General features: G+C 41.5%; 1 protein-coding gene across 4 annotated transcripts in view; it reads right to left on the reverse strand.

Annotated features, from left to right (window-relative positions):
- The window catches only part of IL1RAP (interleukin 1 receptor accessory protein), a 141,547-nt gene extending 116,968 nt beyond the window's left edge, over nucleotides 1–24,579 (reverse strand). Inside the window, exons 1-2 of one of the 4 annotated variants that reach the window (XM_037131759.2) lie at nucleotides 24,353–24,579; nucleotides 9,896–10,003 (exon numbers count right to left, since the gene is read on the reverse strand). The gene's annotated coding sequence lies outside the window, so the exon portion shown is untranslated. Of the gene's footprint in view, nucleotides 1–9,867; nucleotides 10,004–24,352 lie in introns of all 4 variants that reach the window. The other 3 variants (XM_037131760.2, XM_037131758.2, XM_037131761.2) reach the window with 3 other exon arrangements.
- Between the last annotated feature and the right edge of the window lie 2,366 nt (nucleotides 24,580–26,945).

Genomic DNA, 26,945 nt, shown 5'->3' on the forward strand with positions numbered 1-26,945 from the left:
ATTGTCATGATAAAGCTGCCAATCACCAGTTGCCCATAGCAGCAGCCTTCTGAATCATCTGACTAGTTTCTGCAGAGTAATGTTCAAGTTTAGCACAAAATTTAATGCAGATTTGTTGCTCTACTTGCTCATTTTGAATGCAACTGCTACACAGTACCCATGCTCACTCAATAGCATCTACTGCCCCCACTGAGTAGGACAGTGAAGTCATCATTTCTCCTGCATGCACATTCCTATCTACTCTCCTTGACTACCAGGTTACATCTATGTCATGCAAACCATTCTCATTATATTAACAATGGGGGTACTTTTTCTAGGCAGACCTCATATGCTTTTGGAGAATGAATTTGCATGAGAGAAAGCTCAGATGCCCCCTTTCATTGTGGCACTTGCCAAAGTGAGAGGAGAAAATAGATTTGATAAAGTGAGGAGTCTTTTTGTACAAGGTCTATAAAACCCCACCACAGCAATGACAGAAATGAGACAATATGAATGCTTTCTTGCTGATAAGAATCATGAACATACTGTGCATTCATATATTTCCCTCACATACCCTTAGTCATTGAAAGCACAGGCTTTCACTCAAAAACATACACTGAATGGCCTCTGCTATGTGCAGATCTACCCACCATGCCCCACAGATGAAAGGTGAAGACAGTCCCTGATCATAAGACATGTTCCATCAGAATCCACTAATACAATAGCAGTCAAGTAAGAGGTGAACTCTGGTATCTGTTCTAAGACAGTGCTACTCAAATAGCAATGTGAACAAGAGTGATTTTGAGATTTTGGAGAAATGCAGGTTTTGATTCAGTAAGGCCAGGACAGGACTCAAGAGTATGCATTTCCAGTCAAACCCCAGAGGGTGACTTTGCTATTGCTCCGCGCATCATAGATGAAGGAGCAACCTTCTATGTGACAAAGTGTAAACAACGTATTATGGGAATGCTAAGAAAGAAGTGATTTCTCCCAGCAGGTAGATTTAGAGAGGAAGTGCCTGCATTTACACAAGTAGAGATGTGTGTGTGTTCACGTGCACAGGTAGCGGGCAACCAGAGAGACCACAGATGAGAGTGGAAGAATGAAGAAGAAAGAAGGGAAGGAAAGAGGAGTTGAAATTATAAAAATAGAAAACAAGTTGAACAAAGTTCTGAAAGCAGAAAAGTACATGGGTTATTTGGCAGAAACTAAGACATCTGGTAAGACTAGAGTGTGATATACAGGAGAGCAGAAAAATAATTATGGGAATATGGCCCAGAATGATAAGCCAGGGGAGAAATAATAGGGATATTACATGGATTTGGTGCTTTTTAGGGGGAAAAGAATATCTGATCACTAAAAGGGGAAGCAAGTCCAGCTTTTAAGTGATGTAGAATAAAAGATCCACGTACTTAGTTATGACCTAAAGTTATTCATATTCCACATTTTGATATTTATAATATGTACCCCAAATCATTGTTCTTCAATATAATTGCCTTTCTGCAAGTCATTGTGTATCCTCAACTAAATAAACTTTCTCCAAATGAGATTGTAAACTAAAACAAACTACAGTTTGTCTCAAGTTCCTTATAATGTCTGACAATCAGAACCCTAAAATCAAGCAGTGGCTCTAAGGAATCACAAATCATTGTGATTTGTGATCACTGAGAATCATGTATTCTTAAAACCTGGTAATTTCCAGAAATATGTTATAATGTAATATCCTGAGAAGACTATCAGAGTGTATAGTGTTTACAAAGCTGTCGAGGGGAACATAGAAAAGCGTGATACAGAGTGAATGCATGGTGGCAGGGAACAGGGACTCACAGGATGCCTAGGAAATTCAAGTTCATTGCTAACTCTGCCAACATTATTAAAATTAAACATGAAGAAAAGATATCTATGACATCTAAGGCGTAGGTATCTAACGAATCCTCTATTAATATTTGTTTCTGTGTCTACAAATCGGTAAAATCTGTAAATATAGTTTTATGGTTCTTAGCAATAGGCTGTGTGTCATTTAGCAAGAGGCTACAGGTTCTTTCCTCAAATAAGTCTGAAAATATGGGAAAACACAAAAATCACCCATAGATTCATAAATGAATACAGATGTGATAAAGCAAGTATTATATAATGCTAATAGAATCTAGCGGTGCTTATAGGCATACTCACTAAAACATATTTTCAACATTGCCATATGTTTTAAAATTTTCATAATAAAAAATCAGGGGGAAGTACCTAGAATCTTATTATCCCCTTTTAAAGAAATTATATTAGCCCTGGCTGTGTAGCTCAGTGGATTGAGTGCAGGCCTGCAAACCAAAGGGTTCTCAGTTCGATTCCCAGTCAGAGCACATGCTTGGCTTGCTCTGGGGTGCATGAGAAGCAACTACAACCACACACTGCTGTTTCTCTCCCTCTCTTTCTCTCTCCCTTCCTCTCTCTCTAAAAGTTAATAAATTAAAAAAACTTTAAAAAAGAAATTATACTAGATAAGAGGGGAAAATATTATGTCCCCTTCTCTCTTTTAAGTATTTATCAATCTCACTCCTAACATACATCTAACTACCAGATTAAGAGTTTTTCCATCTTTTCACACATAAGCTTTTCTTTATTGTTTTATTTTTACAAAAACCAAATCATATGTGAGTCTACAAGTTGCTTATTTTATGTAACACTATACCATTCGTGTTTTCCTAAATCAGTTTTATATTTGGACTTCATTCTTTTAAGTGGCTAAATACAATTCTGTTGTCCAGTTATAGCATTATGTGTTCAACCATTTTCCTATTGATGACATTTTTAGGTTTTTTAAAAAATTTGCTCTTTCCATACTTATGGTTTATGATGATTTTCCTTTAGCATTAATAAAAATCCGTAAAGTCCTAGCATCTGGTCAGAAGAGCACAGCAATAACCTAACATGATTCCAATGTCTAAGAAGATTCATAGCCAACAGAGGAGGAAGGCGCAACACATAGAATAAAAGGCAGAGAGTTATTCCTCAGCAGTTGGTAACTCAGTTATTAGCCAGTGTCAATTAACAAGCTGACACCTGTTATACCCAGCTAGGAAAATTACAGCTAGGGCATTACCCAACCCTAAATCTGGAGTTCCCGGAACAGGGTAATGAACAAACATCCGGGAACAATTAGGTTTAAAATTCTAGCCAAATAAGGTAACTAACCCAGGCCCGCCAGAAAGTGCCCGCCAGCAGCAGCACCCACCAATCGGGGACCCTCGCCGTTTTTAAATAAGCCAATAGCTAACCGCCACCTCTGCTTCTGTATGCCTTTGCTTGCTTGCTAGAAAATATAAATACCCAGTAGTCTGTAAGCCAGGCGCGACTTCCATTTTGTAGCTCTGAGTAGCTACGTGACTCCGGTCACAGTTGGGGAAGTTCGCCCCTGCGCAGGAAAAATCTTTGGCCATTAAAATTTTTATCAATTCGGTTCCGGACTCCGAGAGTGTGTATTTACCCGCCGATCGTCTACAACAACACCCAGTAGCCAACAGCTACGCAAACCAGTGGTCTAACTGCAACCAGAATGAGTTCTGCCTTAATCTAAAAAATAAATAAACAAAATAATGAATCAATGTCACTTATAGTACAAAGCCTCAGATTTTTATTTAAGCCAAAGCAGAAAGAGTAGCTAATTTGGATGGAAGGAAAAAAGCTTTTGTGAGTAGGTGTGTTGATGTGGCAGTGAAAAAGTTGAGCTATTAGAAAAAAAAACAAATAAAAACAAAAACAAACAACCCTAGTAATCTCAGGGTCTGAGACCATTTAGTGTTAGGATCTTACATATTTCCATAAGTCCTGGGGAAATTATTATGGGCAGTGAAAAAAAAAAGATATTCAAAATCATGGCCACGAATTACTAATTAAAAGTATAATTTCTCAGGATACTCTTTATGAAACAGCTGTGTGCTATGGAATACACTTCAGAAGTATATGCTACTAAAACAGTTACAGCAAGATTAGCCATGGTTGGTGTGGCTCAGGGGACTGAGTGCTGGCCAATGAAACAAAGGCTCTCCAGTTTGATTTCCAGTCTAAGGCACATGCCTGGGCTGTGGGCCAGGTCCCCAGTAGGGGGCACACAAGAGGCAACATACACTGATGTTTCTCTCCCTCTTCTCCCTTCCTTCTCCTCTCTAAACAATACATAAATAAAATATTAAATTTAAAAAAGAAAAATGTGTGTTTTTTGTTTTTAATATTTATTTATTTAGTTAGTTATTTTTAGAGAAGGGGAAGGAGGGAAAAAGACAGAAAGAAAAACATCAATGTACAGTTGCTTTTTGTGTGCCCCCTACTGGAGACCTGGCCTACAACCCAGACTTGTGCCCTGACTGGGAATCAAACCAGAGATTCTGTGATTCACAGGCCAGCACTCAGTCCATTGAGCCACACCAGCCAAGACTGAAATGTGTGTCCTTAAAGAAACACACACACACACACACACACACACACACACACACACAATTACAAGATCTTTAATCATAGAAGACCTCAGGAGAGCCATGAGCCAACCACCTTACTTAACACACTAAAAAAAAAAAAAAACAAGCACAGCGACAACTTGATTGATCCAAGGCCAGTTGGTTGTTGGAAATAATCATATCTATAATCTAGGATAAGTAAATCTTATGCTATAGTGTCAGTGGCTACCCCATGATTACACAATTAGTAATTAGGACCTGAAACCTTAATTTAGGCCATAATACTCTATGACCTAAAATGCATCTATCACTGAGTATTTTCAGAGAGCTACGGTTTTACCTTAAGAGACTATGATCAGAAATGTGAAGGTGAGTGGCCCTGGCAGGGACCCAAGAGTGAGTTACAAGGAAGAGTTTTACTTGGGAAAGGTAAACCTTCTAAAACCTACAAGAAAGAAAGACATTATTGGCCAGGAGCAAAGGCCCACAAAAGGGAACTCATGCCCCAAAAACTTATCATGGGGAAAGTAAACTATATATGTATAAAACAAATCTTCTTGCTGGCATATATTTCTGGTCACCAAATTCTATTATTCAGAATCAAAATTGACTTTGAAACTCTGGCCTGATTCTTTTACTAAGGACTTATCACTGCTAAATAAACTGAATAGGCAATATATACCAGAGTGACTTGCATAAGAAGCCAGGAGATTTGAATTCAAGGGTCTGTGTAACCCCAAACAAGGACCTAGGGGTCATTATGGAGAAAATGAGAGAATTGAACCCCATGATCTCTAAGTTTCCTCATGGCTATGATTCAGGGTTCTTATTAGGTCTTATTAAGTAGAAATGAGACATATGGGGAAATCCAAACACTACCTTGTAGTATGCAAAATAAAGTCTCACACATTTGCTATGAAGGCTTATTGCAACAAGGCTTTTCTGAGTCCTATTTAAAATAAACTTATTTTCCTAAGTTCTATCCTCCACTTGAATGCCTTTTAATTCTCTCTGCCTTTATCTATCTTCTTATCAAGATAACCTCTAGAAAATCAAAAAGGGCCTTGGAAATCAAACAATATTATTTGGGACACAATTTGGGAAACAAGGAGCCCAGGAAATAGAAGTGACTTTCCTGAGGTCAGTAGCTCACTTGTGAAAATATAAGATGGCTTTTGATTCCCAGGTCAAGCCTTTCTCTCGAGCTGCCTCCCGTCCCTGAAAAACTACTAGAAAATAGAACCATCCCCTAAAAATAACACACCATTTATATCCCGGGGAAAGAGTCCTGTCTAAACAGACACCAGTCCCGTGTCAACAAAAGACAGCTCCTTGGGCCCAGGAACAATGAGCACAGTGCTAGAGAAGCAACAGCTATCACTGTCTTCCCACGGCTTTGTGAAGATTTATGGTGTATGGGGAAAATCTTGGCCAAACTACCTCCAGGCTGCATTCCACCGAATGCCTCACATGTTCTTGCAGCTATGAAGTTTTTATCATGTTTATTTCCTGGAGACAGTGGGGATGACCTGTCATCAGATAGCTGTGAGTTCCTGAAGTTTCCTTGTTAAAGATAAGACTTCACAGTTTGACAGATCCAAATATGATAGATCCAAGCAAAGCATACTTAGCTATATCATGCTATTGAAATACATTTACACTGTAGTGGGTTGGAGATTGGTAAAGTCTTTGTAAGTCCTGAGGGGGAAAAATCACTGTATCGAATTGAAAAGTGTTGTTCATTCTTAGCTGCAGCACCGGCCAGCAAGCCCGGCCGCCAGTTTGGGTAACACTCTTTTCATTCTTTCAAATCAAAGCTGTTAACAATCGCTGAATATTTCCTATCATTGTAATACTCCTTCCTTCAAGAACTAAGGAATTGTCTCAATTCTGACATTAAATCAAAGGATTATCATTTTCGAACAGCACAGCTTTCAGATTAGTACTAAGCCAATTTAAAAAAAGAAAATAGGGAAAAAAGAAGCTTTGCATTCTTTACTCCCTGGCTTACAAGCAGCTCTCCTTTGAAATGGCAAGAAGAAACTGCTCTCCAAGACATTTTCTCTTATGCTGCCAACTGCAGAGGGAATATTTTTCAAGGGATGCTTGTCTGGTTGGACTGGAACTTGTAGGTGTCTCTTCATTCCTCCAAGAGCTCTATCTAACCTGGATAAGACTGCATTCATTAGTAATTTAAAAAAATCCAGAGCTGGCAGCTAGTAGACAGTGTCTCTACGTGGATGTGTACCTCCCACATGTTCTCATCACAGCCACAACGGGGCTGGTAAGAGGGCCGAACGGATCCGTGCCAGGCCCAGCACAAGTCTTCCATTCTGACCCGGAGTGCTGCCAGCGGGAAGGAACCACATCCTTCCTCATCCGAAGGTCCCTTCTTAAATCGAGTAGTTGTTCAGATGGGGGAAGCACAGGGGGGGGAGGGAGGCGACATCACAAGTTGGTGTAAATTGTAACAAGGAGAAACCTTTATTCCCATTATGAACTTTCTAAGTGAATTCAAGACAGAGTCCCATGACCGGAAAGGCCCTCAAATGTCATTTTGATTCAAACGTCTTTTTCCAATGTTCAAATCTCCCTGTAACATCTTTGCCAAGTGGATGTCTAGGCCTTCTTTAAATATCTCTAGTGATGGTGGACTCATTATCAATTCAGTTTTCCTATGGCCCACACTGTAATAAGTCTCCCATTATGTTGAACTGGACTCTGGTCCCCGGAATCTCTACCTACTTGTCCTGGTTGGGGTTTCTGGCACCGTGTTAGAGGAGTGCCTGTCCCTCCCGCAGATGCCTTCGGGCCTTTCACTCAGGGGTTCCGGGATCTGACAGCGCATCTCCACAGACCTCGCTCTCAGAAATGGAAGACTAGGTTTTGGAAAGCACTTGTTCTCCTACTCTTCTATCCAAACCTCAAAATCAGAGAAGCATACTGAGGAAATAAAAATGCTGTCGAAACAGGAGGAAGGAACTGAGAAAGGAGAAAAGGAAATAATAGGAGGCCAGAGTTCCAATGCCTGGTGAGCGAGCTCACCCATGCTGGGTTTCTAGGGAACTATCAGACAGATCAGTGCAATAAGTAAACATCTCTCACAAGATGCTCACGTATATGTCAGCAGAGTGGATGGGGCCATGGGATAAAAAGCACACGGTGTACCGTGAAGCCAAGTGCAAGGTTTCAGTGTGGCTTCTGAGTCACACAAAGCAGGACTTAAATCCTCCATAGCTGTGCAGGCATTGTAACTGTTCCAGGATTCAGTTTCCTTATTGGCAGACAGGTCAGGAAAGTACCTCCTAGAAACAGGTATGAAGATTATAGGAAATAATTTCATAAACGACCTGACACATAGTAAGCACTCAGACGTCAAGCAATCTCCCAAGCTTTTCCCTACATCCAAACACAAAGAAGCAGGAAATCCTGTATCTGGTAAGGAGACATGAGGCCAGTTCTCACGTGGGAGAACTAGCATGAGAGGCAGCACACTACATACAGTAAAAAGGTCTTGCCCTAGTACTCAGAAGGCCAGTTATAGACAGGTTCGGCTGGCTCTAAACAAGGCACGTCCCTCTCTGGCTTCTGTGCAAAGCCGGGTTTAGCCTTTTGACCCTAACGATCCAGCAGTCTCAGAGAACCATTAGAAGCACTCTGTTAAATGGCAACTGGGAAAGCCTGATTTCTACAGGCCTCCTCCTGAGCCTTGTCTCTACATCAATAACTGCAACAGTCCCAGATGTCCCAAAGCATAGAGCCTGAGGTTGTCACCCCAACTGCATAGGCCTAGGGATCCCGCTAGGAGGACAGAACACTACAGACGTGTGCTGAAGGAAGTTTACAGCATCGGTATTCACCTACTGCTGGCTGCTGAACTCTCAGGTGATATAGCACCGGGTGCGAGTATGCGTTTTAAATAAGTCAAGACAAGTGAATGAGTTCTGCTGTGTTTTGACAGGTACGAAGCCAGAGATATGTTTTTTAAACATTTAGGGGTATGTGCTGACAGAGGAAACTTATGGAATGACCGAATTCAAAGATGTGCGGCTCCCCTGGGAATGTGAAGGTACCTGCTTTGATAGGCTATTGTAAAGGCTTTCCTCTTTACCCTGTCTTTGGTGTATACCAAATATCCTGTATTTTGATACAAAGCAGTAAAATATCCTGCAAGGGGGTAAAAAATTTGACAGCTAACACCTAGGTTATGAAAACAGCTCTCTGGGTGGAAAGAAACCATAAAGGTAATGAAGTCCAAAAGAAATCTATGCACAGATTTAGAACAGGACACAGTATAACCCGTTATGTGTTCCAAGAAAATGATCAGGCAATGGTGCGTAGAGCGAAATTGAGGGACAAGCAATAGAGTGGTGTCTATCGAATATATGGAACTGCAGCTAGTGCTCTTGAATCACTAAAAGCCAAGTGGTGACTTGATTATCACAACCTCTGAGCTCAGTGTTCTCACTTACATGAACTCAGACCAAACTCACCTTGCAGAGTCATTGTCAAAGCAAGTGAAAGATAAGGAGTATGCAAATTGTTGGCCAAACATAAGGGGATACTACTATTTCCATTCAGTAAAGCCAAAAGCCATTATTTTACTAAATGAAATAAGTAATACTTATGTCTAAAGACTCTTCCTCTCAAAGTGACACTGACATGGTTGCATAAGCCAAGTTCATTACAGTTAGTGTTCCAATTACATATACTTTTTCTCCTGCTCTTCATGTAGTAGAGGCAGAATCATCAGGGAATTTTAAAGAACTGTTATCCAGATATGGCATCAGGACATTATAGGTCACAACATTAGCCCCGAGTAAAATCACCTGGGCTTGCAATGCACACTAAGACCCTCAGTTCCCTGGATAACCCTGACAACTCTTATGATGACTCCGAGTCACCTTCTCCACTGGGAACAGAAGAGAGCTCTGGAAATGCATTATTTTGCTGCCTGGATTCTTCTAACAGCACCATCATTAATCGTCCCACCAATCCCCTTTCTGAATTCCAATGCTTTGACTTTCAATGCCAGAGCTAAAGCACAGATCTGGTCATGCCTCTCTTGCTTAAGAATATTCAGTGCTTCTCCTTGCTTTGTAGGATCAAGTGAAAATTTCTCAGCAATACAGCCTCCGCTCACTTTGTAAAAGTCTGATTTTCAATGACCTTATTGATCATATACCACCTCCCAGTCCAGATGGACTCTCCCCAAGCAAAGCATAGGTTTCCCTCCTTCAGTTTGCGTTCACACTGTTCCCTACATTTGAGGTAGCACAAATGTTTTTTAACTGTGTCAACTTAAACTGGAATTATGGTTTCCAGAATGCCCTTTTGTGCATGGTTCCTGGTTAGGACTGCCTACAGGGAAATCTGCCTGACAGATGGATGGGATGAGTGAAGGAATAGCCATGGCCTTAGGAAAGTCCTGCTAGTGACTCACTCAGGTAATTGCTGATCTGGAGGCTCACCTCCTAGATGGGGGCAGTAGTCACATCCACACTTTTCCAGTTCCCCTTAACTTCCCCAAGTCCAAGGCCAGGCAGGTGGGAAGCTCCATGGCTCCTTCTGCCAGGTACCTGCATTGTAGAGGTTAGATACAGTGAGAACAGTTAAGGGTTTCAGTTTGTCCCAGAGGGTTCCAGATTACTGTCTTCCACTTCACACCCAGCTTTTCTTCCCGACTGCCTGCCTACCACACACAGTGGCAAAGGCATTCCACAGATTTCTTTACCTGTAGCTCCTCAGGGTCCTTAGACTTTGATCTGATTCCCCAACTTCCCCTGTATAGGGCTTTAATTGTCCCAAAAGCTTCTCTCACAAGTATAGATCTAATCCCTATGATAAATCCCATATTCCATGTCATTAATCCAATTATTCCTGCTCCTCTGCTCGGACTCAAACTCATACACCACTGCTCCCCACTAATTTCTCCCTCTAAAACCTGTGACCAAGTCAAGACTTACTTCAAATCCCATTTCCGCATAAACCCCTTCCTGATTGACAGTTGTCTCTTCCTTTCAGACACTGGATTGTTTTATCATATATCTTCTACTGGCCATATACTCTCATACTATTCCCAATATTATACAAGTTGTACTACAAACTCCTGTGCATATCTTTTCTTTCATAATGATTTATAAATTAGGATTCTTCAGGGGCTGTGTTTGTGTGATTGTATTTTAATCTCCATATCTCCCCAGTGTCTTGCTTACTGTGATTTTCAGAAATGCTTATTGTTCCAAAGAGTAAGTGAATTCCCCATGCCACTTCTCCCTTTTGAACAACACAGGTAACTGAGACCCAGGGCAACTGTGTATGTACGTGTGGGGTGGCCTCACTTAGAGAAGACTATTTCTATTTCATTTCACCTTTCCATTCCCTTCCCTTAGAGAAGAGCCTGTCTGGTCCAAATTCAACACTGTTTATTTTTATCATACACATAGTTCTAACAAACCTCATTTGCCAGCTCCCTAGTCAATAGTAAAGTAGAAACAGCTAATTGAATGGGGGATGGAGAGAACACTGCTAGAACATGACATGCAGAAAGCAAGAAGAATAGCAGACAGTGAAAGAAAGAGGAGAGGAAATTTATGAAAATCAGATTACACAAATTTAAAAGCCCATTGGGCTGGGCTCATTTAGTATAAGGGTAAGTGACCTCACCTCAATAAACTCTAAAGAAGTTACAATCCACTCCAGTAATCTGTTCCGAATCACCAAGATTAAGTAATGCCACACATTTTAGAATAATTTCCTCCTTAAATTACTTTATAACAAAAAATTTTAAAGAATTTTACATATTGAAATTTTACCATTTAAAATATCTCACAGCAGCTCCCTTTCTCAGGAAAAAAAGAGATTTTAAAAAATTGTGTCATGCCTTCATTGAACAAACATATTGGGTGTCAGCTGTATAACTCAGGCACTGTTCTCATGCGTGTGTCTGCGTGCGCGTTTTGTGTAGACTTTTCCTCAGAGGAGATCATCAAACTTGGGAGACATGGGAGGACAAAAATAAAACCTTTTAAATACCCCACAAAGAAAAGGGGGGAGGCATTGGAAACCAGAACAGTATTAGTTTCTTACAAAGAAGCAAACACATGCAGCCCATAAATTGGACTCAGTTCCTTGTTACTAGCTTCTTCTAAGTAAAAATAAACTGTTGACTAGCATGAAGCTTCTTGCCTTCTCTACACAACCTCTATCTTATTCCTCTGCCAAATATCTCTTCACTGCAGGGAAGTTCTCAGCAGAGTCCAAAGGTGTTGCAACCCTGCACAACTTGCTTTGAAAAAAAATGTGGGAAAACATCATGAAGAAACATTCAATTTTATCATCACAGCCCCTTCATATGCATGTGGTACTCTTTCATTTTTAGTTTACAACTAAATTTTAAAATTCACATAGAGTTGTAAATTGGATTCATGATAAGGATTAGCTGAGATCATGGAAATAAAGCCCTCCGCACAGCCCCTGGCACACATGAGGCACTGGATCATTACTGGTATTTGTGAATAGCGAGAGGCTCTAAATTTCCAGTTAGCACTGTGAATTAACCTCATTAAGTGTTATCCAGAGAAAAATTTGAGTCTTTTGCTGTTTTTCCCTTGTCACCCAGAATGCTCTATGGCTATCCCTGGAATGCAAAATAACTTTCCAGCAAACCAAGCTCGCAGTGAAGAAGGATGGAGAGTGCTGGAAGTGCGGCCTGTAGGGGCGTCAGATGTTTGGGAGAGAGAGACAGGGCCTCCCTCCAGCCCCTTTGCTCACAGGTGGTCGGTTTTACAGGACCAGCCCTTCGACCTACAGGAATGTCCTGCTGAGGGCAAGGTGCAGGAATGGATCTTGGAACAATATTAATGTCTCTGATTATATGATTAGATCTTTTACAGAACAAGCACAACTGAAAAACTGCCTGAGCATGTAAGTGTAAGCATATTGGGGAAGTTATTTTATTTAAAAAAACAATAAAAAGTCAGCTCAACAGACTGAGCACTGATTACGTTGCAGCACTGTGTTAAGCACTTTACATGCATATTTAATTCTAACAGCAGTTCCATCCTTATGCCAATGACACAGGTTTAGAGGTGTTAAATAATTTTCCCATACCTCAGAGATAACAAGTGGCATTACCCTACCCAGGTTGCCTCAGTGTAAGATTCACATTTTTACCACTATCTGCTCATGAAATGACATAATTTGAAAGAATAGGCCATACATTCATTCACTGATTCAGTACACATATGGGACTATTCCTCCAAATGAGGCACCATAAAATGGAACAAATGAACATGAGTAAAATATTTGGGGTCAGTTCTTACCATCAAAAGGCATAATGGTATAATGGTTTAAATTGCCAAAGTTCAAGAGCCCTAGCTGGTAGCTTATGTGGTTAGAGCATTGTCTCCATATGCCAAGGTTGTGGATTTGATCCCTGGTGAGGGCACATATAAGAAGCAACCAATGGCCCTGGCTGCTGTAGCTCAGTGGATTGAGCACTGGCCTGTGAACTAAAGGGTAGCGTGTCTGATTCCCAGTCAGGGCACATGCCTGGGGTACAGGCCAGTTCCCAGCCAGGGATGCATGAGAGGCAACCATACATTGATGTTTCTCTCCCTTTCACCTTTCCTTTCCCTCTAAAGATAGATAAATAAAATCTTTTTGAAAAGTTCATTTGTAAAAAAAATAAAGAAGAAGCAACCAATGAACGCATAAATAAGTGGAACAAGTCAATATTCCCCTTCTCTCTCTCTCCCCCCACTTCCTCTATCTCTCTAAAGTCAGTAATTTTTTAATCACCAAATTTCAAATACTGACTCTACCATTGACTAACTTTATGGCCTTGAGCCTCAGTTTTCTCTTCTAAAAAATGTCGATTATAATAGTACCTGCCTCATAAAATTATTCTGGGGTTCCAATAACCTAATATTTGTAAAGCACTTGAAGGATGCCTGGTTCATGTTACCAAGCTATCGTTAGTTAGCTCATACTAAGAGGCGTGTGTGTGACTGCATGTGCTACATCAGTAAAGACTCCATGATGGAGCTGACTTTATGAAGAGTTAGGGTCCAATTAGACTTGTGGACCCAGAGAGAAGAAATGGTACTTATGTAAAAATAAATCTGCCTTTCACATGCTCACTCTTCACTACAGCAGATTTTAAAAACGGTGCCTAAAAATCTTACAAGAAAACAGCTCTAGGTCCAATGTTTGGGGGACACCTACACAGGTGCTATAAAATTTTCACCTGAAATGAAAAGAACTGCAATGAGTATAAACATTTCCATCTATTACTTAGTGCCTTTGGAAATAAGAACGATTTTATTTCATAAAAGGCAAAATAATCTGGTTTTATCCATTTTAGTACTTTGTGAGAAATTCTGATGGGAAAGGAAGACTATGAATGAAACAATGAAACTGAATTTCTTCCTCGACTATTCTTAGGAACCCGAATGAGACTAGAATAGTTTATCACCTCATCTTATACATAAATTCCTCTATTTGTCTTTACTCCTTGTTCAAGGCTCCAGATATATCAAACCTAGTCACATCCTGTTTCGATCTTTTCAGTCAATTTCTGCTGCTTTTTGCCTAAATTCCAAACTCCTTACCATGGCCTGCAAGGCCAGTCTGCTCTGGCAACTGCTTTACCTCAGGACCTCATTCCCAGCCCTTCTCTCCCTCCCACCTGGCTCCAGCCACTTCAGCCATGGCCTCAGAGCCATCCTGGTTCCTTCTCAGCCTTCTTCCTTAGTTGAAATGTCACCTCCCCAGAGGTGCTGCCTCTGGCACCCTATTCAAAACTGTGCCTCCTACAAGTCCCTCTCAACGCTGTTGTTCTTGTTGTTCCAGCCTCAGCCCTTTATTTCTTACCCATAAATCAGTTGTTAATTCTTCTGTTTGCTTATCTATTGTCTGTTTACTCATACTTTTTAAAATTTTAATAATTTTGTAAATTCATTTTTTAGTTACAGGTGATGTGCTGTATTACATTAGTTTCAGGTATACAGTATAGTGATAACATATTTATATACTTTGCAAAGTAATCACCCCAATAAATCTAGAACCCATCTAATACCATACATAGTTATTAATTAACTATATTCCCTATGCTGTGCTTTACATATTTTTTTGTTCTTTCTTCCAAACTATCCTTATAGCAATGCTAACAGCAAGAAATCACTTCAATAATTTCCCAAGGCAATTCTGAACAATTTCTAAATATAAACACACACATATAATTTTTAATTTCAACATTCTAAATATATATTCAAAATTTTTACATAGATATGCATATATATGCATGTAGGACCCCCCCAAAAGGAGTTATATTCTGGAGGGCAGGTGAACAGTAGGCGAGTGCTCTAGGAACCCATCTGTATCCCTGCAGCAGCAGCTGGCGGTGTTGGGAGAGACTGTGTTAGACTTCAGTGATTTTTTTTGAAAACTTTCAACCCATTTGCCCATTTCATGATGAGTAATTTACAAGCGTACCTGCCCATGCTGTGCTGAGTGTTCAGCAGTTTTGACCCAAAACAGCATGACCCTATGCACCCCACCCCTGCCATTTACACAATCTCACCAAGCGACTTTTTTTTTGTTAACTTGGATGAAAAAAAGTATTTTGTCAATGCGGAAGAGGCGGCAACAAAAAATGGCAGAAGCACTCAAAGGCGTCAAAACTGAGGAGTTCAAAAGCTGTTTTGAGCAGTGGAAAAAAAGTCTTGATAGGTGTATTGCATCAACTGGAGAGTACTTTGAAGATGACTAAAATTTAAACATTAAAAATAAATATACATTTTTTATAAATAGATTCTGGGTTTTTTTGGGTCATCCCTCATATATCTGTATTTGTAAGTACATATCTGTGTATATATATGTAATATATAATATTTTTATTTCAAATATATGTGCGTATGTGTATGTGTGTGTGTAAATATATAATTTGTTTTTTCATCCAGTTCCATCTTTTTTGTTCTATGTTTTGGGAACATATAATACTAACATCTGTAAATTTATTTATTCATCATTTACTCATTATTTTGGCAACTGCTATTTACTAGGCTCTATATTCTAGGCACCTGGTATAAGGTAGTGAGTAAAACGAAGGTCCCTGCCCCTGTGGATCTTACATTCTAGCAAAGTGAATTAAAAAAATAAACAATCAGCAAGCTAAACTAAGTAATTAATTAGTATATGAATGCTAATAAGGTGACAACTGCTACTGAAAAACAAAAAGTGGAGCAGAGGAAGTGAGGTCAAGAATGGCGGGGTGGAGATGGGAAGGATGTGGGCAGTTTTATACAAAGCAATCAAAATACCTGCACTGAAGACATTGGGCAAAGACATCCAGAGGAAGGTGTCAGAGATGTAGTTATCGGGGAGACAGAGACACGGAGAAAATAATGCATCATAGGAAACCTTGGAAGGCATGTTAAAGACTGGTTTATGCATGGAGTGAAATAACATGTGGCCGCTTGTGCCAGTCACTTGTCTGGGCACTTCATGTGTATTCACTTACTTAGTTCTCACAACAACCTGATGACTAATACATCCTGTTCATCTCATTTTACACAGAGAAATTAAACAACTTGCCCAGGATTATATAGACAGAGCCAGAATCTGCACCTATATAACAACATTCTAGATGCCCTGCAATACACTACCTCTCAGTTTATAAAATTCGAATCCAGGGTTTACTACGGTGCAGAGACACTGGATACCTGCTTCTTTAACAAACTATCCAGACAATTTAGATGCAGATGGTCCATACCACTGGATTAGTACCTGCACCCACAAGAAAGCTTCCCTGATGTTTTAAGATAAATATCACATCGATTCCCTACCCCTTGTCATCTACATAGTTTGCCCAACTGGGAAAGATTTCTTTAGACAGGTTCAGACCCTGACTGGATGTACCCCCCTCTTCACCCGAGCTGCATCAAGTGCACGAGGCTTTGGGGCAAACAGCAATGCTGAGCGAAGAGCAAGGAATGAAGGTTTACTGTGTGCATTTTAGCTGCCAGTTATTAAGTGCTGGGACTTAATATAGTTTACCTCACCTTAACCTTTGTAAGAGATAGATCTTCAATAGATATAGATATATAGATAACTATAGCTATAGATATAGATGCCTATCTATCTAGGACCTAGCTTAAGTCATAGGTGGCAAACACAAGGCCCAAGGGCCAAATCCTGCCCTCCACTCCGTTTCATCTGGCCCGGCATCTTGTTTCTACCCGGCAGCAGTGCCAAGCTCTCACTTAACTGTTTACATTTATACAGTCCTAAAATTATGTTCGGCCCTTTGAAGGCAACCATGAGGCTGATGCGGTGAAAATGAGTTTGACACCCTTGGCTTAAAGCATGCTTATTACCTTTTCACAGATGAGGAAACTAAGTATGGACAGGCTGAGCGAGCCCTATCTAGGATTCACACTCAACTCTGACTTCAAAGCCAGCCAACTTTCCTCCATCTACTCTATCCTCACCAGCCCCATCATTATCTTTCTCTCAAATTGAAACACTGAAATCTGATTTTCCAGAAAACTGTTATGTAATGTGTATTACCACTCTCAAGTGTCCATCATTTCTGTAAGTTAAAAGAATTCCCATGTTCATTTCAAAGAGCCAAGCTTTTTCTACAGACACTAAATTAGCTCAAAAGAAGAAAACAGAAAATATGCACTCATAATGCTAAAATCAAAATGAAAGCCAAATATGTTATCTCTTTATTTCTTTAGAGGGTGGTGATTAATGGTGATACAGAATTTGCTTTATGTAAAAAGCCTCTCTTTTCACTTCCCAAACAATAAATGTCAATATGCCTCACTCAGCCATCTATTTTTCTCTCCCACCCTTCAAATCTGGAGCCTAAGGGGCCACACAGTTGGCAGGTCATGGAAATGTGGCAGAACCAAATCCTTAAGGATATAAAAGGTGTCTTTATGGAGCTGACCCTTAGTGAAGTGCTCAGGTGTGACTGTCACTGAGGCCAAGGAGGCTATCCGCCCTCTGGGTCTTATGACGCTCCACATGCCACAACATACAGATGTCTCTATAGAAAGAAAAGTCTGGTTCTCCTCTTAGCTTTTCAGGCTTTTCCTGAGTCATTACTCTACACAGGCATAGACGCATAGGACACTGTACCTGAGAGAGCACCTCGTCCAAATTCTTCACTTTAGAGGTGAGAAAAAAGACTTTTGGAGAAGGAAAGCAACTAACCCACTACCAGGGCAGATGGACTGAATGGTTGAAGAGGGGAAAACCCCATGACCTTGAAGTTAGAAAGCTAGTATCCAAGTCCCAACTCCACTATTTACTGGCTGTGTGGCCACAGCAAATTTTTAGCCTTTCAGACAAGGATACAAAATGCTAGCAACATTTGTCTTGATTACCTAAGAGTCATTACACACACACACACACACACACACACACACACACACACACACATAGACACAAAATATATATACAGGTTCTGGCAGAAGTAAGGTCTGCTTGAGTGTGGGTAGCAGGGTAATGACAGGGGTGTAATAATTTCTAGCTTTAATTTGAACATTTTACCTAAAATGTTGTGCTTGAGTGTGATATTGTTATGTTAGAGAATTACATGCTTATGATTTTGTAATAAAAAGGGGGCATTATTTGTGCCAGACCCCTCTCTATATATTCATATTGAGTGCATGTGTGTATATAATAACTAACATTTTGAGGGCCTTAAGTTTTAAATACACAAAAACAAAAACTATAATTATTTAAATCTAGGTCTTATACTTTCTTTTTCTTTTATATTTTATTTATTTTTAGAAAAAGGGGAAGGGAAGGATAAAGAGAAGGAGAGAAACATCGATGTGTGGTTGCCTCTCGCATGCCCCCTACTGGGCCAGGCATGTGCCCTGACTGGGAATCAAACCAGTGACCCTTTGGTTTGCAGCCTGCACTCAATTCGCTAAGCTACAGCAGCCAGGCCTAGGTCTTGTACTTTCTAATCCAGTATCGATCTGGGAATGCAGCTGAATATCACTGCAATTGCTAATCATAAAAAAAGGTTAAAATCCTGGTACACTAGGCTCTTAACAAATGTTACGGCATATGACTGACACCTACCAAAAGCATAATAAAATGGTTCTATTATCCCTTTTTCACAGATGGTGAAAATAAAGCAGAGTTGGCCAAGTAACTTGTCCAAAGTCAAACCAGGGAGGTTTGATCTTGTACCAAATCCTGCGATGTCACACAGTCATAACTGTAAGTCACCATAACATCTGACCATAACTGGCTTAAGAAACTGTGCTATCTATGAAAAGAACATTTTCAGGTATCAAAATTTACAAAATGACTGGTCCTCCTTGCTGCTGCCTTTAGCATTGATTGAGAAAGAAGGAAGCCAGGGGAATCATAAGAACTTATGTGCAAACAGGTAGAAAGCACAGGCATCTCCTGGACATACACTAGACGCAAACGGTCTCCTGTCCTCAAGTCCAATTATATCAAATAAGAGCTGGAGTGATGTGAATTCCTCACTGCTTTTGGAAATCTTGGTGTTGAACCTCATTGCAGTTTCCCACTTCCCTGGAAACTTCCTACTTTCTTCCAGGTAATTCATTTATGACACTTGACACTGGTCTTTCTGTCAATACATGCAAGCATGCATTTCAGTGTCATCCGTCACTGTGCTTACTGCAAAACTCTCTTTATAATTAGAAAAGAAATGTCTTTTTCCCACCAGTGGGCAGTGATGCCCAACCCTGTTTGTGACTCCTTATAATTTTTCTGATTTTGTGACCACAAAATTAAAGGAAATTGAAGTTACACTATTAGTCCATAGAGACAGGCTTTGAGATAATTAACAACATGAGAAAACTGGAAAGCCAAGGCTGGGCCCACCTGGCATAGTAGAAATCCATCATTCATTCCACCCAGTGCCTGTTATGTGTAGGTACAGGGAAAGATAAATCATGCCCTCAGTGGCTGAGGTGAGCATCAGAGAGTTAAAGAAGAACACAAGAGACGTATTACCAGCCCTTGGTGAAAAAAAATCACAGTAGAGATAGAAAATGTTGTAAGGTTCCGTGGACTGGGGAAAACCAAGAAAGAATTTCAGCAGCACATTTGGGAATGAAACAGGGGCAAAGGAGAGAGCAGCTGAGGAGTGTGACATGAGGACGCAGGAAGGGACATTTCTGAATCTCGCTGGGCAAGTCCTCACATTGTACGGTGTTATGTTTAGTAAGTGCGGTATAGTAAACCAAAGGCTTTGTGCTCAGGAGCACACTCGTTCTGACTCTGACCAATTGGGTAACCTTGGGCAGGTCTATACATCTGTCTGAGCCTCAGTTTTTTCATGTGTAAAAGGCAGGCTATATATATATATATATATATATATATATATATACACACACACACACACACACACGACTCTCATATATATATATGAGAGTCATCTTTACGCTTAGACGAAATGGCAGAAGAGCATGCACCAATGAATGCTGATTTCCCTTGCCTACATCTTTTGACAGGAAAATAGATCTCTTGGGGTAAAACAATAAGGACATTTTCATTTTACTCTTCTTTCCTCTTTTAGCCTTGACTTTTATAAAAAGATATGGTAATAGAATCTCGGACATGAGAGAAATCTTTTAAAAATGATGTTTAAAAAAATCATAGCAGAAGATCCTTAGAGATTATCTAATCCAGCTCCCTCACATTTTAGGCAGGATTGGGAGGGGGTTGGGAGGAGGTCATCAGTCCTCACCCAGGTCTTCAGTTCTAGGTCAGACGCTGTATAAGTTTAGGTCTTTCTGAGCTCTAAAATGAAGTAGTACTTGTACAGAGGATTATTGCAAAGAATGAATGAGATTATATATATATATAAAACACTCAGTATAAACCATGACACAGTTCAGTAAAGGGTAGCTATTGAACTTTGATTTTCACAATTTAATTGACAAATAAGTTAAAGGAGTTGATGGCAGAAGAAAGAATTTGTGTTTATTAAATGCTTCTCATGAATAAGGTGTTGACGTGGGCACTGAAGCTTCTAAGTAGGCATCAGTGCTCCTGTTTCCTAGCTAGGAAACTGAGGTTCATCCCAATTCTATAATAACTTGCCTCGGGTACCTATCAGACTCTAAAAGTCCACACTGTCACAGCTGCCAAAGCTAGTCAGAATAAAGTCAGCGAGAAGATGGTCTTCTAACGACCCCATCAGTGTAAACCATGCATTCTCATTTTCAAAAAAAGAAAAAAATAACTTAGCAACAATAGCTAAAATACCAGACACCAAATGTTCTGTAACCTTCCTGTTCTTCAGGGTTTTTTATTTCTCCCACAGAACAACTTCCAAAATGGGCAAAGAGCACAGTAGGTGGCTCTCTTTAATATTTCACGGGCAAGGCGACAGTGACTCACCAGATCCTACATCTGTGTCACCAGCAAAAACCTCAGAAAGTTAAACAGCACATGGAAGTATGTGTTATCTTGGATATAACTTTTAAAATTTTTTCTGCTTCCTCTGACTTCCTCCAGCCACATTCTGCTTTTATAACTGTGCCCAGTAAGTTGATGCTAACTGCCTACCTTTAAAGCAAAAGCAAACATGCTCCCAAATGCCAAAAAGGAATAAAACATTTCTCATGGAATTGCATTTGCAAGCTTGTCTGCTTGCTGCAAAGCAGAGAAACCTGATGGCCTGTAGGGAATCTCAAGGGACAAATTGCCCCATTGCCAGAATGGAAAACAGATCTATTCATTTTCCCACAGAAGCCCACAGCCATCCATTTCCACAGGGAGGACCGAAACTCCAGACCAATGATCAGCCCCACCAGCAAGCGCTGGTCTTACCTGCAAATGCTGCCTCTGAATATTGCTCTCCATATTCCAACCTTCACCCACAGAATAGGTGAAAGAAGTGAAAAAGCTAGGAATGCTGCCGTCACTCGTGACGTTTGTTCCTCAATCTTCTTACCACTCTGTGAATTAGCACGAGGATGGAATATGGGGGCAAAGCAACTCAAAACAGGAAGAAAAACATGACATAATTCCGAACTTTATGTCTTCATAGTACCCTACCTCCAGGAATTGAAGGTGCATTGCATCAAACACAGGGAAGTAGGAAGGTTGCCTTAGAGATAATGGCTTTGAAACTTCCTCTCCTGAGAGTTGGCCCTGCTAAATTCAACAGATCATGTCTAAGGGTTGTTCCCTCAGCAAGAAAATGTCCTCTTTGGGACAGAAAGAACACCCTGCAATCACCAGCCAAAGAAGGTCAACCTAACGATTGAAGTAAATTGCTAAGGATCTCACCGGAGAGGTGAGAGGGTGTGACAAGAAAAACCTTTAACTAGAAATCAACATGTTTGAACTGTGTTTCCAGGGCGGAAGCTTCATTATCACATGACCCTTGATAACCTCTCATTTCTTTGAATCTCAGTTTCCTACTCAACAAATTGAGATCAGCTAAGAAGGGACATCATTTAACGCGCACCTACTCACGACATATACTTTACACTGTTCCACTTAATTTAATCCTCTCACAAATCTCTGGGGGCCACCTTTTTCCCTCCATTTTAGACCTGGATAGAGCAAATACCCAATAGTGAAATAAACTGCTCAGTGTTTCCTAGCTACACAGGAACTACAACTGAAACTTGACATGGCCACAAAACATGGGCTCCTTCCACTATTAACGTGCCTACCATGTCCTTCCAATTCCCAGGGCTATTGCAAGTAACAAGGAAGGTAATATATAGGGAACACACTTTGAAAATGTTAGATGTATGTACAATTTTGGTAACATATTATCTGGATAAGGAAGAAAGGTATAACTGGGTGTCTTTGCTTTAAAGAACCTGAACCAAAAAGCACTAGTGTTTGATCTCCCTTCTGTCCCCTTGTTGTGACCTTACTTTGAACATTTTCCTTTTCCCCACAAGCCCCTGGTCTCTCAGGCACACGTTCAGATGTATCCTGGCCAGCTCATCACAATGCATGCACACGGAACAGGCTGACAGAAGCAGTGATCCCATTCTCTGCAAATGCTAGGTGCGGGAGGTACCCATCAGGGGGACCACCGAGCCCTTGCCTTCCCGCAACATGTATCACACCCTGTCCTGTGCACTCATCAATGCCACATGCATAAATTCTGGATGCTTGATTCGGGCACTTATGGCATAGTCAAGAGAGCGAAGAAAAGCATCGTATGAAGTCAAATCAGAATAAACTCCATTCTCACGGGCATGTAGGGATATAGGAGTGACACTAGTTCATTTGCAATAATAAAAGAAGACAAGTGTAGGCATATTTGGGTGTATTTAAATAAGGCAGGTTTGTGTCCAGAAGGGAGTGAATTTAGCAGCACCACTAAATAATCCAAAATAAATGCATGAGAATTTTGTTGTTGTTTTCCTATGCTAACAAAAACATGAAGTTGCTTGTCTGACTTAAGACAACAGGAATAAGAGGCTTACAACAACAGTGTGTAACATGAATGGAACTTCCAACTTCTCTTGTCTTCTTATCTCTCATCAAATTCAAGACCTTCTTTGCTAACAAAGAATGCCTCAGATTGCAGCTTCGCTGACCTGAGGCTTGGTCTAAAAACTAGTACAGATCGGCATCACTGAGAAACATTAATTTATATTCTAAGTCAAGCATTCGCGATCCAAGTCACATGTACAGAGCATTCGAAAAACACTCACTACCAAAGAGCTGTTCAAACTCCAAAGAAGAAAGCACCATAACATTCCAGATATTATTTTGTCTAAGGTAGTATGAAATCACCTTGCTGAAAACCCATTGTGTCCTGCGTCATTATATAACAATATTTATAACAGTTACCACCAATCTCAACCTGACTACCAGGTGCCAGGCCAGGCACTGAGCTACAAACATGTTATTTGAATGATCCCATTTAATCCTCCTCACTACCCAAAGGACCCATTGTGACCATTATAATCTTCATCGTGCGCCTGGGGGGGGGGGACCCAGAAACAAAAAACACGCGCGCACACACAACCTGAATATCAGAAAGATTGGATCACTTGCCCAAGTTAACACAGCTAGTGCACCGCAGAGCTACAGTCAAAGCCAGGTAACCCTCCTCCTCCGGGGCAACTAACCAGAGGATCTGCGGAGCAGAGCAGCAAAACGCGCTGAGAGGCGCTGTGGTTCACAATTCCACAACCAAGGCTGGGCTGGCTCTTAAACGGCAGAAGTTTGCCTTTATGTTTTGATTTTCTTCTCTTTAACTCAGCTTCCTCACTCCCTCTCAGTACTCAAAAGTGAGAGGGGCTATGGCTCCGTAAAGCCAGCTGTTCTTAAACGAGGGGCATCCTATCCCCCACAGGACCACTGGCTCCGCTTCCTCCCAGGGCTGCAGAGAGAAACGAGGACCACAGGGAGTCAGAGACGCCCAGGCGTCCGTCACCTCTCCACCCACTCCACCACGAGTCTGACAGACACCCTCGTAAGGAGCATCGTTCTGAGAAAGCAGGTCAGGGGAGGAGGGAGTGCAGGCTGTCACAGCTCCGGGCTGGGAGCGACTAGACAGACGGGGACACACTGCCCTCCTCTATCCTCACTGCTTACGGCAGCGCTCTGGGGAAACCAAGGTGGGAGTATACCAGGAAAGACCCCTTAAAGGGCTGCAAGTAGGGTGCAGCAACCCGCAGCCGTCCCACAACTGCGTGACTTAAATCCCTGCAAAGCGAAGATGGGGCTCTGGACAATCGGTTTAGAGTCCTGGCCCCAGCAATAACTAGCTTTGTGATCTACCCCAGACACTGCCTTACTCTGTGCCTCAGTTTGCTTTCTGCGGTGGAGGGTGAGGAGTGGGGCTGAAGGAGTCGTTTTGCAAGAATCCTTCCACTCTGAGATTTTATGGCTCCGTGATTCTTCCACGACCTCATCGACAGCGCGAGACTCACCTTTCTTGGGAGACAGAGTGGGTGCAGCGAAAGAGGCGAGGATGGATGTCGACTCGCTCAGCGCTGCTTCTTTCCCTGCGTCTGGTCAAAGCGGAGCCCTGGGGACCCCGATCCGGACAGTCGTCGCCCAATGAGCCTCTTACTTTCCGCTGCACTTTCTTTTTTCCCCCTTTGGGGCTCCTCCCCCGTCGTGGCGCGATTGGCCGCGGCCGAGCGGCTCTGGCTCCACCCGCCGCCTGAGTTCGCCAGCCACCCGAGCTCTGGGCTTCCCGGAGCTGAGGCCGCGGGGCGTCACCGTGGGCGGCCCCGCCAGTGGCAAGGAGGAGCCGCGTGGGGCGGGTCTGCGGGCGGAAGCGAGGCTGAGCTCGGCCGTGTTCCATTTGGCACCCTGCCACCTCCAGGGCTGGCTAGAAGGCGCAAGGGAAAGAGAGGGTTGCTCCTGCAGCTTGGTACTCTGCCAGGGGCTCTGGAAAGATATGCCCCCGACTCTACACTTACACGCACACATGCGCTCACTGAAAGACTGTGGTCTCACAGCGCAAGATAGATGCCACCCGGCCTTTTCTTCTAGGCTCTGTGCATTTAGTTATGCTGCACCAAGGCTGTACATCAATTTAGGCTACAGAATTTGTGTGCCCACCATGTGCCAAGCACAGAGCGCTACAGGAAGTAACCGACTGACCTCGGTGGTCCGGAGCTCTAGCTCTGCTGCAGGCGACAGTGTAGGAACAAACAACTGGTCGTGGCAGCAGGACTGAATCTGCTGTTGTACATTCTCAGTGCCTAGCCCAGTGCCTAGCCCAGTGCCTGGCATGAAGCGGGTACTGGGTTCATATGCTGAGTGATGAATGAACAAAATAATCATTGTGGAAGGGATTGATCTCAAAAGAATCATTTCCTTTTCATTCATTCGCATTTCTCCAGGTTTCTACGAGAGCCCTCCAGCGCCTTCTCCCATTCTAAATGGTAGTCTGTACAACCATCCTGAGAAGCATTATAAAGGCTTTTATTAAATCAACCCCATTATTCAAAAACCTTTCTTGTTTCCTGTTAGTAGTCCATCACAGTCGCTTCATGATTGGCAAGGCCTTTCACACCTGTGCCCATTTCCGAAATCCCTAACAAAGGCCATCGACCAAGCTCACTTGTCTCTTTGCATATGCCTTCCCCACCACCATCTCCTTGATTTTTATTCTGCTCTTAGCATTACCTAATTGAACATTACTAATGTATTTATTTAAAAAATGAAATCCAGAGAAAGATAAGAAGAAGAAGAAGAAGAAGAAGAAGAAGAAGAAGAAGAAGAAGAAGAAGAAGAAGAAGAAGAAGAAGACCAAAAAGACACAAAAGAAGAAAAACGTCTGGGGAACTAGCAGGTGGCGGACTCTGTGCACCTTCTGAGGATGGGCAGGTGTGGGAAAGTCCGATGCTAGGCCTGGCCTCAAGAAGCTTACTCCCCAGAGTAAGTAACACTATAACCAAGGCAGTAGAAATGTTCATTTTATTTCATTTATTGACATCACTTGTGAAAATTAATTTGAAGAAATTATGATTTGTCTCCGGATACCTGGCACAGAGTACATGTTCACAATGTTGTCACTGAATCCAAATATATATGAGGGGGTAAACCAAAAAACAGAATTTATGCATTAAAAATTGTGTATTTATTCTTACATGTTTAAACTTCAGTCACCTTCAAAGTACCCTCTATTTAATACAATGTATCTGTCGAGACATTTTTCCACTGCTCAAAACAGCTTTTGAACTCATCGATTTTGATGACTCTTAGTACTTCTGTCATTTTTTGTTTCACTTCTCCCACATTGGCAAAACCTTTTTGTTTGAGAAATTTTTTCATCGGGGAAACAAACCAAAAAGTCTTTTGGGGCCAGATCTGGTGACTAGGAAGGGTGGGTCACAGGGGTCATGCCGTCTTGGGTCAAAAACTGCTAAACACTCAGCACAGCGTGGGCAGGTGCGCTTGTAAATCACCCATCATGAAATGGGCAAATGCCTTAAAAAGGCCTTCAACAAAGAAATTCACTGAAGCTGAGTGTAGCTTCTCACAGCAATGCCAGCTGGTAGGCTGACGCAGATGGGTTCCTAGAACACTGACCTAGTAGGGGAGGCCTGTACTACAAGGGGCCCGCTCTCCAGAAGGTAATTACATTTTGGCGGGGGGTCGTATATTCCAAAGAATTTTAAGTTACCTGTGTAAAGCAAAAATGAAAGTTTTTTGATTTATAATTCATTCATTAAATGTATTCAGGGCATCAATTTTTTTGTTATATAAAATGCTTATCAAGCACTGTATATATGTGTGCTTACAATATAGTGGTCACTTTGCATATATTCATTCATTTGATTCTCTCAATAATTTATACCGTACTGTTAATACCGTACTGTTATTAGCTTCAATTTGTAGATAAGGTATGGAGAAGTTGTATCTTGCCCACGGCCACGAGTCTATCACTGGAGAATGCAAAATGAGAACTGAGGCTCTAGGTCATCTCGGCCTGCACCATGTCACTGTACCATCTCATGTGCTTCCTAGAAGTCACTCTTTGTCAGACACATGCTGGTGATTCAGAAC

The sequence above is a fragment of the Artibeus jamaicensis genome, unplaced genomic scaffold (genome assembly GCF_021234435.1).
Source record: "Artibeus jamaicensis isolate MK-2021 breed Jamaican fruit bat unplaced genomic scaffold, CSHL_Jam_final scaffold_474, whole genome shotgun sequence".
NCBI lineage: Eukaryota > Metazoa > Chordata > Mammalia > Chiroptera > Phyllostomidae > Artibeus > Artibeus jamaicensis.